Genomic DNA, 13,869 nt, shown 5'->3' with positions numbered 1-13,869 from the left:
GAACTTATTTGTGTTTTTCATTGACCGCACCCCCAACCATCTTCTCCTCATTCATCATCCACGGTCAACTATCTCTCATAATTATGAAAAAAATTAAAGATATTTTAGAGGAAGATGTTCAAGATATTCGTTATTTAAGGCATTTTAGTTTGTTTCAATAAGAATAATACTTATCTAGTATTATATACTACTTAAATTTCTCATAGATTCATTATGTGTAATGACAACCGTTAGAGTTGTTTTGGTAAAAATAAAAAAAAATAAAAATGTGAAAGATGGAGTATATAAAAAGGCACTATGAAGAGGTCTGACGATTTTATCGAAAATTTTTGTTTTCACACCCCAGACTATATACCCGCCTAATGAAATATTTAATTTCAGTTTTGTTACTTAACGAATAACTTTTCGTTTTATAGCTAAGCCTCAGATAGACACAGTCCATTTTGCGAGAATAGGATTTTTGTACTCAGAGATCCCCAAAACGTATGTTTCCGTCGAAAAAAAATGGAATTTAAATATTTTTTAACGTTACAATATTTTCGTTAATTATGTGTTGTGAAAGACATTACATCTTACAGGAACACTTTTAAGAAGACTAACCAATCAGTTATAGTACATCCTTTTCGTTCATTATAAATTTTGACAAGGTAATATAATCTGCTTAGTTTGTTGATCACTATGAACAAAAATTAATAAATAGCAGATTTAAAAGAAAAATCATATGTTCACCTATTTTGAAATGAAATTAATCCTTTTGCGTTTTAAAACGCCAATTTCTTCATTATTCCAATGACCATAATTCCTCTGATTGTATATATTAATAATTCCCCTCCCCCCTCCAAGGATTCCCAGACGGCTGTGGAAGATAATTATTTATTCGATTACTTTAGTCGTGAGTCAACCATGTGGGATCAAGATATTGCTTATATCAATTGGGTACCATTAATTTTGGAACAAGCCTTGCAGTTGAGCCTGATCTTGAGCAAAGTGCCTCCTCGCACAACCGTTATTTAAGAAACACTTTTTCCTTTCACAGCACTCAACCCCTCATCCTTAATGAGTTGTAGCAATAAGGTAAAGAGAAATTATGCCACACAATAACGAAAAAAGTAATTTTCTCTTTAAATTACAGTCAAAGTTTTAAAAATTTCGTATTTATCGATTCTTTATTAAACATAACATCTGATAATTTATTACTAATAAACCAAATTAAAGGTATGAAGAGAAGATGGTGGGTTGCGGTCAGAAATAGCATAAATACGTTGAAAAAAACTTATTTAATAGTACCAACGTTTAGGCCAGAATTTCTTGCCTTCATTTGGGCTACTAGTGGAAGATCGTAAATCTAAGTCATTATTAATACTTAGATTTTCGATCTTTGACTAGTTCCGATCTTCTCTTCAGATATATATCATTTAAGGCCAGCTATATTTTTATCGATAAAAATTAAAAGTACTTGAGAAGAATTCTTGAAAGATTCAGAATTCGATATTTAAATCATAGCACGAGTATTTAAATGAGGAAAAGACCTCTTTAATTATAAACTGTTATGGCTTATTTTATCAAATTCATTACTACCCTTTTTATTAGAAAGTTAAAAAATAATCTAATATCGATTATGTATATTATATATACATTCATGGTTTGATATTTACTCACATTTGTAAATTTGTTCATTATACTTTTTTTAATGGTTTATTGAAATATTACAATACGTCATACACAAGGGTAATTCAAATTAGGACTGTAAGTGCTTAATCATATCGTAGGTAATAAATAAATTAAAGAAGAAAACTAAATAAATAGTTATAATAAAAATAAAATAAAACAATTAGTAAAACAAAAAAACAAAGAAGAAAAAATTAAAAAACTGCTATTTTTGAGAATGACCATTTACCAACAATATTATTTATTTGTTTCGAAATTTATTTATTATTTTTTTTTTAATTCTTAATTTGATTTTTTTGGTATTAATTTAAAACTTTCCTAAATTCAAACAGTAAATCACTAGCATAGAAAGCTGGGATTTTAAAGATTTAAACTTTGTGATGCTTAATTAAATAAACTTGAGGGAGAGTAGGGGAGGGAAGAATGCCCTACTTTAAACTTGAACCCACCGCCAACTTATTAAAATGAACTTTAATGATTTTACCTTCCTAATATGTAAATTACAAATCATAAATCTAACCGTATGATTTCATAAACTATGTTATCCGGGGTTACAAATTAATTTTTTATGTTGAATAAAAATATTAAATCTGTGTTTCAACTGAAATTACAAAAGATGATAATAAGTATAATTTTAATTGAATGTAAAATTTAAACCCATGAATGGTCAGGGACTCTGCTCTCACAGTGCCTTACTATTGAGCTACTCTGCTCCCACAATTGAAACTTAAAATAGTTTTTTTTTTTTTTAAATCAACTTTCAACCAAACCAAAGTTTTGGTAAAATGTACTTATTTGTTTGTTTTCTGTAAACTGATCTACTGCTGTGACTATTATTTCTCCGGTTTGATCTCACATTGCCGTCTAATGATAAATTTGTTTAACGGGTCACTGGAGAGGATCTGAGAGAGGAATTCGGGAGAGTGAACTTGTCGATCAAATGAAATAAAAATTGTGAAATGGTGAAAAAGGAGGGACAAGAAAGGGAAAGACAAAAAGGAATGAAGTGAAATATTTGTATTTAGTGTGTAGACTGGAAATGATTGTAAAATGAAACTGTGGGGAAAAACTGTTTTCTTTCTTTTTTATTATACCATATATTTATGTGTAATTTATATATGTCCGATGATATATTTATTAGTATGCTGTGTATGTAGCAACCTGATGTATTTGGGCACCATAGATGAATAAAGTATCTCTCTCGAGTTGGTTTCTACCTTTTTCTACCATTGGTACTTGAAGGTGTACAGTGAAATCATCAGGTGTTCTAGTGTGTCCGTTCCACGTGGATTCGATTATGAGAAATTTGGAGGTGAAGGGTCTCCTCGTGATCCACAACCCTGACCATCTTCATGTTTTATTAAAATATTTCAGGCCCCTCATTCCTGGTCTCTTTTCTTCTTCTCCATGCCGAGAGACGACCAGTTACTCTACTCAGTTATGACGGATAAAATTAACTGATTAATTAAGTCTCAACCAGGATGCAGTTTGGAATGTCTTTCCTCTCTGGAGCAACCTACAGAGGTAGGTTTCCGGAAAAGCAAGTAACTCTAAGCACCACTAGATAGCTCTAATGTTTCACACTTTCGTGCTAAACGCAACAAGAGTTTTAGTTTCAAATTATTTCTGAAGGAATTTTTTTTCTCCCTATTTTTCAAATAAAGTCGCAGTTTTTATTTCTCAACTTGTTCATCATTAGTAAGTGTACCAGTGAATACTGAATAATATTGATTTAATGAGTAAAATATCAATTTTTTCAACAGAGACAAAATATTTATTTATTGTCAAAATTCTCGAAACATTTATACCGACAATGTTCCAGGGCCCTATCGATAAGTTGAGATCCCATTGACAAGTTGGCCTACGTTTGCCGCGCGGTTCGTCGAGCATTTCAAGGGTCACTTCTCTTCTCGGAAGGGGGGCGCTTCATAGAGACATCGCTGGTGGGAGGGGAAGCTTTCTATTTTAGAACTCCTTGTCATCCCACTCCCGTCCTTGCAAGTGGTAAGGGATCTATGTTCCGGGGATGGTATGAGACGGCGAAGAAAATTTTATCCAATAGCTAAACGGGGAATGTGTACAACAGTAGAATGTATAAAACTCCATTTTTATTTAAATCAGTCACGATATACTTTTTATTATTGATATACTGTTAAGAATACAATACGCATTACAATAATGGCACACTATATCGGTAGTTGATGTATTTTTTGGCTTGTAATAAAATGTTTAGTGCAAAACAAAATATCCTCTATATATTTTAGTGATCATATACCACCATAAAAACAGAAATGTAGTCGCTTCAAGTAAAGCAAATCAAACATTTTTTAGTTAAAAATCATCACTTTTTAAAGAAAGAATAAAGAAAAAAAGTTTTTTAGCCCTAACATTTTCGCTATCTCTTATTATAATTTATTTCCCAAAATTCAAGAACATATTTGATAGCTCCTAGAGAATTCAACTGATGGTGTTCAAATCCTTATGGTACCAAAATATATCTCCTATAACAGTATAATACCTAGTAGTACCAAAATATATCTACTATTACAATATAATACCTAATGGTACCAAAATATATCTGCTATAACAGTATAAAACCTAATGGTACCAAAATATATCTACTATAACAGTATAATACCTAATGGTACTAAAATATATCTACTATAACAGTATAATACCTAATGGTATAATACCAAAATAGGAAGCTAAAATAAACCAAGCAGCCAAAATGCTCTACTAGGTTAATTTAAATTTGTAATATATTTCAAATTGTCTTGGCTTTTTATTTCCTCCATATCCGTCAAATTTATATTTTATTGTTGATGACTAGAAAGAGGGAAAATCTTCCATTCCAGCACAACTAAAAGAAGAAAACTTTACATGTAAGGACATTCCCATGGTAATTATGGAAAATGAAGAGGATTTTAAATCAGGAAGCCCTGAAAACCAAATTCAACTTCTGGCAGTAATATTAGTTAAAGTGGTTCACAATGAGGGCCTACATTTCAATGAATAATTATATTTTATTAATTATTATTTTATTATTTATTTTATTAATTATTATTATTACTATTTTATTAAGAATAATTCTATTTCTATTTAATCTTGATTGCATATTGAAATTGGAATAAAACTTTTGGAACTAGGTAATATTTACACTATACAGAAATATTCTTCGGAACAAATATTAATTGAATTATTTTATTATCGAAAACTATCGTTTTATCGTCGTATTTTTATTATTTTATTAATAATACTGCTATAAATTATGATTAGTTATTGATGATGACACTAATGAAGGTATCCCCTCAGGTCGATGCTACCACGATCAGGTTTCGCCATTCGTCTAGGTCCAATGGAGCCACGATATCTGGACCCTTCGATAGGGCTGTGAATAATTTTGTTTGATGCTTCTTCATCTTAATTAACGAATAAAATGAAATTGTGAAAATTTAATTTATATTTATAATCCTTTTATATATTAAATGAAATTCAATAACTCGTTCATCGTTCACTCAGTCTGTTAGATTTTAACCATTTTTTTTGCTTACTCGTAAGCATGTAAAGAGGTACTTAATAAAGTGTTATTTCATAATGATTTGTCATTTTTATTATGTATTAATTTTATTACTTATTATAATTATTTTGTAAGGAAGTAGTGTCACTAAACCAACGGTTGTGCAAGAAAGTGATTTAGTCTGAATCATGCTCGATCACCAATTTTTTCCTTAATTAAGAGTACTAGAGCTGGAGGTCTCCCGAACCCACAGGGTTGACTCACAACTGCATTGAAATAGAAAATATTATCTGCCACAGCTGGATTCAAAACCGGGTTCTTAAGAATGAGCTACTCATTTTAACTTATATAATTAATTAGATATATAATTTTTTATTCAATAAAATTTTTTTGAGGTTAAAAACTTTCTAATTTGAATGTAATTTATTTTTAATTAACATATTGTAGCACAACGTTAACAATTTTTTTTTATTAAATTGACTTACCAGACTTCCTAAAGAAAAAAATCCAGAAATAATTTTTTTTTTTAATTATATTATTTCAATTTCTTGAGACAAGATAATTATTTATTAAATAAATCAAAAATGTTTATCCATTTTTGTCTCAACACTTTTATTTTTCACCAGTTCAACGTTTCGGCCATTCTAGCCATCCTCAAGGATATCTTCAATATAATTTCTTCCTAACATTAATTTAAAGTTTCTTTAGCAGGCTATTCTGCCCAGGTCATTTTCTTTATTATAAGTTTAAAGCCTATTTTTTATTAATTATCATTAATATTTAATTTTCTTATATGAGATTATCCGCAATTAATACACTACCATATAAGGTTATATGGTAGTGTATTAATTGTGGATAAGAATAAGATAAATATAAGAAAAATTAAATATTAATGATTTTAAATTTTAAAAAATTAAAAATAGGCTTTTAACTTATAATAAAGAAAATGGCCTGGGCAGAATAGCCTGCAAAAGAAACTTTAAATTAATGTGAGGAAGAAATTATATTGAAGATATCCTTTAGGATGGCTAGAATGGCCGAAATGTTGGACTGGTGAAAAATAAAAGTGTTGAGACAAAAATAGATAAACATTTTTGATTTATTTAATATATAATTTTTTATGTTTTTATTCGTTACCCTATACAAGGTTATGATATTTCAATTTTAAAAATTGCGAAAAATTTATATACAAAGTTTAAACGTTTCTCTATAAAATCGTAAAGTTCCTAAACCTTTTTTTTTCAAACTAAGAAAATCGTACAAACAGAAAAGTAATTCCAATTTATTGGAAGGAATAGCAAAATACTCAGCTTTGTAGAAACTAACAGATACCGTGGATTAATTTATGGGAATACAGTTTTTATTACATAACTTGAGAATAGTAGATTTAACCAGTATGATAGTACCCGTAATAACCATGTGAAAGGAAATGAGGATAACGCACAATCAATATTCCTCACCCCAAGATGTTAGCACAATTTATTAAAATATGATGTCCTGAACCTGAGTCGATTTCTTCCTGTCATTTACACAGGAAAATGCTCATTCATAATTAAATCAATAATAAATGAAATGCTATCGTACTCTCTGCTCTCTTCGGAAGTGTCCGAGTTGAAGGACCAGCAGAAGCCGCGGTCCGTCTTCTGGAGCTCGAAGATGGAACAGCAATCGAACTCTCTATCCTTCCACCAGCAGTACCCGGTGAACATTTCTTCGCAGGGTCTCTTCACCTCAACAAAAAAAAAATAATTAAAAAAAAGGAATGTTTTATTAATCTCAATAAAATCAAATTGGAGATAAGCCTTTATTAAAATTCTCTATTTAGTAAAATTTAAATGCATAATAAGATAAGAAGCATTATAAAAAAAAATAAACTCTCTTGTTATTATGAATTAGTTGAAGATTTTCAATTAATCCATTTGAAGCGGCAGTGGGGGTTCAAAATGAACTCACCTAAGTTACCAGGCAGTATTAAATAAAACTTACCAATAAGTATTATTATATTTAACGGCTAATGTGTGAAAAAAAGTTCCAAATAGCAGCATAATATCATAAATAAAACATACATATTTCCTCAATAAACAAAAAGATAATATAACATCATTTCTTGAATGACAATGTAAACAAAATTAAAATAAAATATTTCTTAAAACCCACTATTTATAAAAGAAAATTAACAAATAAAAAAATTAAACTTGAGTAATGTTTAATTTTTTTAAAATAATAAAGCATCAAATATAATATACACAAGTTGAATTTTAGAATTTCAAATTAATTAATAATATTAAGAAAACGTATATCTGAACTTATTTCCAATACGTTACCTTATTTAGTAAATCTATAAATTTAATAAAAAGAGTTTGTGTTACCGAGACTTGAACTCAACCAGTGAGGTCCCTAGATATCGTCTTTTTCTGATTACAAAAAAATAAAGTTGACTAATACACATGCTCGTACATGTACATCGGCTTTATTATAATTCAATGAATAGTCTCTTTATAAGAGATACGGTATAAAGAGAGATGTAAATAACTACGCAAACTTATACCAGTATATGTATTATTAATTGATACGAACAATAACGTACGTACAAAAGAAAAAAAAAACACACAATTAATTTTTATTCTTTCATATGGTAGCCACACCATTTATTTTCTCATGTATAAAAATTATGATAAACAATAGGATTTTACATTATAATCCAACAGTTAGACTTCCCATAACCAAATTCCGAAGGAATTTGGAGTTTGTTTACGATACATCTTGACTGGAATTGGAAGAATTTCGGCATTTGGTCGTATCTACTTATTATTGACGAAATAATGGTATATAAGTTTTATTGATAATTAAAGTTCTAGGCATTGACGAATTATTTAGCTTTAATTTCATAGAGTTAAGAAAGAATTTGTAAGAAATTTTTATTCTTATAAGAATGATGTTATTTTAAGTTATTATAAAGACTTCTAGTTAAACGTAAAGTACTCTATTTTATTATTGTTTAAATAATGATATAAATAAATAAAACATGACACATTGAATCGAAAGTTGATAAGAGTGATAACAATAAACAAACGGCTGTATGAGACCACCAAAGAACCATAAGCCTAGAGTGGGTGAAATGTCAGCCAGATTTCTGGAGTGAGAAGCTCCGATCGATACATTAATCGATATTTGAGTCACAGGTGAATAAGTACAAAATCGATAACCCATGATTCGTATAAAAAACTGATACAGCTTTCACGAGATCATCGAAGCTACTTGGCAATGTGAATTCAAAACAGTGATATATACAATGCCAATTTTAATTTTTCAACTAATTATTTATAAGCCAAAAATATGTACATTTAAAATGGTAAATAATTAGTCTCACACTAATTATTAATTTCTTAAAAAGTTCAACGTTTCGGCTATTTTGCCTCCCTCTAGAACAATCGAGTAAAAAACAGCTTTTTTTAAATGTTCATTTTTAACAAACAACATTATCACTAAAAATTGTTCTAAAAAACTTTAATGTAAATTTATACCTCACATCCAATTATTTAAAATCTTTTTGCAGGATATTATGTCCAGGCAATCAAATTACCCTAACAAAAAATAAAACAATATGAAATCATTCTAATTTATTAATAGGCTTGCCTTATATTATGTCTAGTTACCTATTTTGTCAAATTTTTAAATACTTTTAATTACGAATCAACTTAACACTATTATCATGCCGTAGGGAGGAAGTTGTAGTGACTAGGCTGAGAATAGGTCACACGAGGCTCACCCACTCCTATCTTATATCAAAAGAAACGCCTCCGAACTGCCAGTATTGCAGTTTAACAATAAGCCATGTTTTCCAACGATGCCCATATTTTACACCACACCTCAATAGCTTGGGACTAAGCCAAGATTTCTCAAAAACCATTGGAGACGATGATAAGGCAATAGAATTGGTGTTTCAGTTTTTTAAATCACAAAATTTACTGACAAAAATATAACTTGATCGGAAGAAAAAATAAATAAATAAAATTTAACGAATATTAGCAAAATAAAATAAAATATAAATGGCGTTGATGACCAATGAAGTTTGGTGCCACTAAACAACCAACCAAACCAACAAACAAACTATTATCATTTTCTTATCAACAGACTATTTTTAAACTTCCTTACAATCAGGTCAGGATTAATTGATTTATTTCAAAAAAGTATTTTGGTCCAAATGTATATATCTTTTATTAATAAAATGCATATCAAAGTCAATTGTAAATAGTACTATGATAAATAGGTGTATTTTGAACCAAGATTATATATCTTTTATTATTACAAATCATATCAAAGTTAATTGTAAATAGTGGTATGATAAATAGGTTTATTTCGAACTAAAATTATATATTTTTTATTAATAAAATACATCTCAAAGTCAATTGTAAATAGTACTATGATAAATAGGTTTATTTTGATCCAAATTTATATCATATCAAAGTTAATTGTAAATAGTGGTATGATAAATAGGTTTATTTCGAACTAAAATTATATATTTTTTATTAATAAAATACATCTCAAAGTCAATTGTAAATAGTACTATGATAAATAGGTTTATTTTGATCCAAATTTATATATCTTTTATTATTTCAATTCATATCAAAGTTAATTGTAAATAGTGGTATGATAAATAGGTTTATTTTTTTATTAATAAAATACATCTCAAAGTCAATTGTAAATAGTACTATGATAAATAGGTTTATTTTGATCCAAATTTATATATCTTTTATTATTTCAATTCATATCAAAGTTAATTGTAAATAGTGGTATGATAAATAGGTTTATTTTTAAACCAAAATTATATATTTTTTATTAATAAAATGCATATCAAAGTTAATTGTAAATAGTGGTATGATAAATTGGTTTATTTTGGTCCAAATTTATTTATCTTTTATTAATAAAATGCACATTAAAGTCAATTGTAAATAGTACTATGATAAATAGGTTTATTTTGATCGAAATTTATATATTTTCTATTAATAAAATGCATATCAAAGTCAATTGTAAATAGCAGTATGATAAATAGGTTTATTTTGGTCCAAATTTTTATTTCTTTTATTTATAAAATGCATTTCAAAGTCAATTGTAAATAGTACTATGATAAATAGGTTTATTTTGGTCAAAATTTGTATTCATCACGGACATTCTATTCAAGATAAATATTAAAACGATGAATTAGCACCCACCCACACTATTCAAATGAACAAAGTTAACCAATTACCCAATGCAAATCTCTGTCACCAAGCCAACTGCTTGTCGATTATGTCCTTTGATCTAAACTATAACAAATTTATATTTATATAACGCTTTGTGTATGTATGAATGGTAAACTTTGTTTCACTATTGGTACAAAATTGGACGAGAAAAATCTATACCAGAAATAATTTTAGTCTTTGGTTTCTATAAAGTCGACATCCCAACCAATCCTAACATTCTCCTCACCACGTAAGCCGTTGACACATTGGTGTGCTCGCAGTTAATAATACCCCTTTGATAGCATCACAAACTCTCCAATCTCATATCGCGATCCTTGAAGTAAGGAGTCGAAATTGGAGGATCAAAATAAATCCCATCAAATCACCTTTACTCTTCGTCGTAAATACTACCTATATACCTATAATACCTACAGTACCCTTAGATAATGGTACTCTTACCCCTGTCGAACAGATCCACTACCTTGGATTACATCTGGACAAGCGATTAACCTGGACTCCTCACACAAGACTGAAAATACAGGAAACTACTCATCGATATAAGAGCACTGTTAGACAAATGGTCTGAACTTAGAATGTATTACAAAAGACTGATCAGCATGACTACAACTAGACATACGGAGTTGAGCTTCGGGGCTCCACTAAAGCTTCGAATTCCTCTCGTCTCCAATCCTTACAATCCAAAATCCTCAATGCTTCTTACTATATCACAAATAAAGTCATCCACTAAAACCTTAATGTTCCATATGTAACCGATCTAGCCCGAACCAGATATCAATCCTTCCTTTATTAACTCCGTAACCATCCAAATCCACTAGCTTCTAACCTTGCTTCGTCTTCTATTCCTGACAATCTGACTGAAAATCTCTTTTAGGTGCCTGAATAGAAGATGACCTCGAGACCTTCTAATGTAAAAATGTTATTAGAGTGCTACCAATGGGGACTTTCTCTACCTGCCTTTATGATTTTACATTAGATTTACGAAATGTATTTTTATGAAAATTCAGTTGTAAAGGACAATAAATAAATAAATAGTCTTCAGATGTAACACAGGCCTGAAACTCTAGATGAGCAGTAGTTGCAGGGAGAGTTAAGCATACATATTGGACAAACCAACATCTTACAATTATTTACTTAGAACAGAACCTTGAAGAGGTGGAAAATTTTTAATAACCATACACTGTCATAAGTAGAGATGAAAGAATAAATAGAGAATATAGAGAAAAATTGAATAAATAAAATAAGCAAATCGTGTATTTATCCAAAAATCTTCAGCACTAATTGGCGATGGAGAAGTAATAGTACAAGAGCAAGGAAGAAAAAAAGTCAGCTAGTTCACCCCAAATTTTGATTAATTTAATGAAAACTATGTATAATTACTAGTCAAAATTGATGAGTCTGCCAAGTATAGGTAGGGAATAAAAAATGGCGGCTGTTTCAAAACCTTAAAAAACATTAATTTTTCATTCGGAGCTCTATATCTTAAAAACTACAAGCAACAATAGAAAATCTAAATGAAGATTATTTAAAGAAGAGTAAATTTGCTGAAATATAAGCCCTAATAGAGCGATTTACGTCCAATAGTTTGTTTTGGAAAACGTTATTTCGGATACCATTGGACGTACAGATTAAGGCTAGTTAAATTCACTATAAAACGTTTATCTTTGTAGGAGTATTTGACAAAATAAATGCACAAACTGTTAATTTATAGTTGTTCGTATAAAATGTTTGATTTTTGAAAAAATATATCTCTATATCTATAAGATGCACATATACTGATGCCAGCACTCAAAATAAAGGAAATTTAACTTACTATAAAGTAGTTTATAACAATCATCTTTGTAGGGGTAGTAGTTTTTATGATATTTACATATGAATATAAATTTGGCAAATGAGAATTTGTCCGAACAACTATAAATCAATTTATTTTAGCAAATATCATTAAAACTACTATTCCTACGAAGATAAAGGTCATAAACTATTTTACATCACATTAAACTAGTTTTAATTTGAGTGCTAAAAGACATCTGTACATCTGGTTTTTGAGATATAGATTTTTCAAAATAAATTCACTAACTTCTGATCTTTCAGTAAGTTCTGAACAACATTTTTATGAAATATTGCTTTTTAAAAAGCTATTTCTCGAGAACTATTGCACGTAAATAGCTCTATTAGGGCTTATATTTTAGAAAATTTACTCTGCTTTAAATGATTTTCTCTTAGATTCTCTATTGTTCTAATTGTTAGTAATTTTAAAGATATAGAGCTACGAATGAAAAATTAATCATTTTAAATGTTTTTAAAAAGCCGCCATTTTTTATCCCCCTACCTATACTTGGCAGACCTTGACTTTGACTAGTAATTATACATAGTTTTCATTTAAGTAATAAAAAATTGGGTTGAAATAACTGCCTTTTTTCTCCCCTTGGGCTCATGTCCTATAAGAAGAGATACAAAGTTACGTCTATTTTAGGTCTGCATTCTTGCCTGTTCTTCATTATGGCTCAAAAAGTGCATGAAGTGCACCTTGAACTGGGAGCCAGGTGCTACTTTACTACAATGCTGGTTGCGTTGGTATTAGTGGACTGTATTTAAAAATTAATTATAAAGAGAATAAAACTGCAATTGACAGAATAATCTATTAAAATTAATTACAAAGAGAATGAATCATAAATTGACAGAAAAAACATAATAAATAATTTACACATGGTTACAGGAATTGGCCAAAATATAACATTGTTTCGTTTGAAGGGGGTAATGAATTTCGCTTTATAGCTGTTGATGGTGAAAAAGATGAATTATGAAGAATGGGATTAACTTATTCCCATAATTCCTTTTCCTTCGCAACCCCCTCCTCTATTTCTGGGGTCTCACTAAATGTTCTACTCACACATGATGATTTTCATCGAAAAATGGAACAAAAATTGGCTCTCCCAGGTTTGCTTTTGGCCACAGCTCTAGCTAGGAAGTATCTTTTTTACAATCTTGGCCACATGGGGCGCTAGTGCTATTATAGTGCTAGGCATGTGCGTGAATCAAGGCTACCTTCTCTTTGCATCTTTTGTTTTTTTTAAAGCAATATAGATAGTTATATGATTCTTAAGCAACCCACTACTGTTATCGGAAATAAAATTTTCTAGAAAAACAGAAATAACAGCATCCGAGCAGGAGTGAGATCTGTTAATGAAGTCCTTGAGGAACGCCAGCAGAGGTGGTATGACCATGTTCGTAGGATAGGAGCAGTGTTGCTCATTTGAACATCTCCGAAGAATTGCTTTAGATATAGGCACATACAAGAGATGGACTGAGTATAATCTTATCCCTAGCTGCACTAAGTAGATAGTGCAAGAAAAAAAAGCATGTGTAAGATACATTATATAGAAAAGTTATTAAAAAAATAAATATCTCAGTTGTCCACTTCTAGGATTTTTCTTTTTTACTAGT

The sequence above is a fragment of the Halyomorpha halys genome, unplaced genomic scaffold (genome assembly GCF_000696795.3).
Source record: "Halyomorpha halys isolate HHAL.00 unplaced genomic scaffold, Hhal_1.1 Scaffold1146.1, whole genome shotgun sequence".
NCBI classification, from domain to species: Eukaryota; Metazoa; Arthropoda; class Insecta; order Hemiptera; family Pentatomidae; genus Halyomorpha; species Halyomorpha halys.
Note: the sequence above shows the minus strand (reverse complement) of the source record.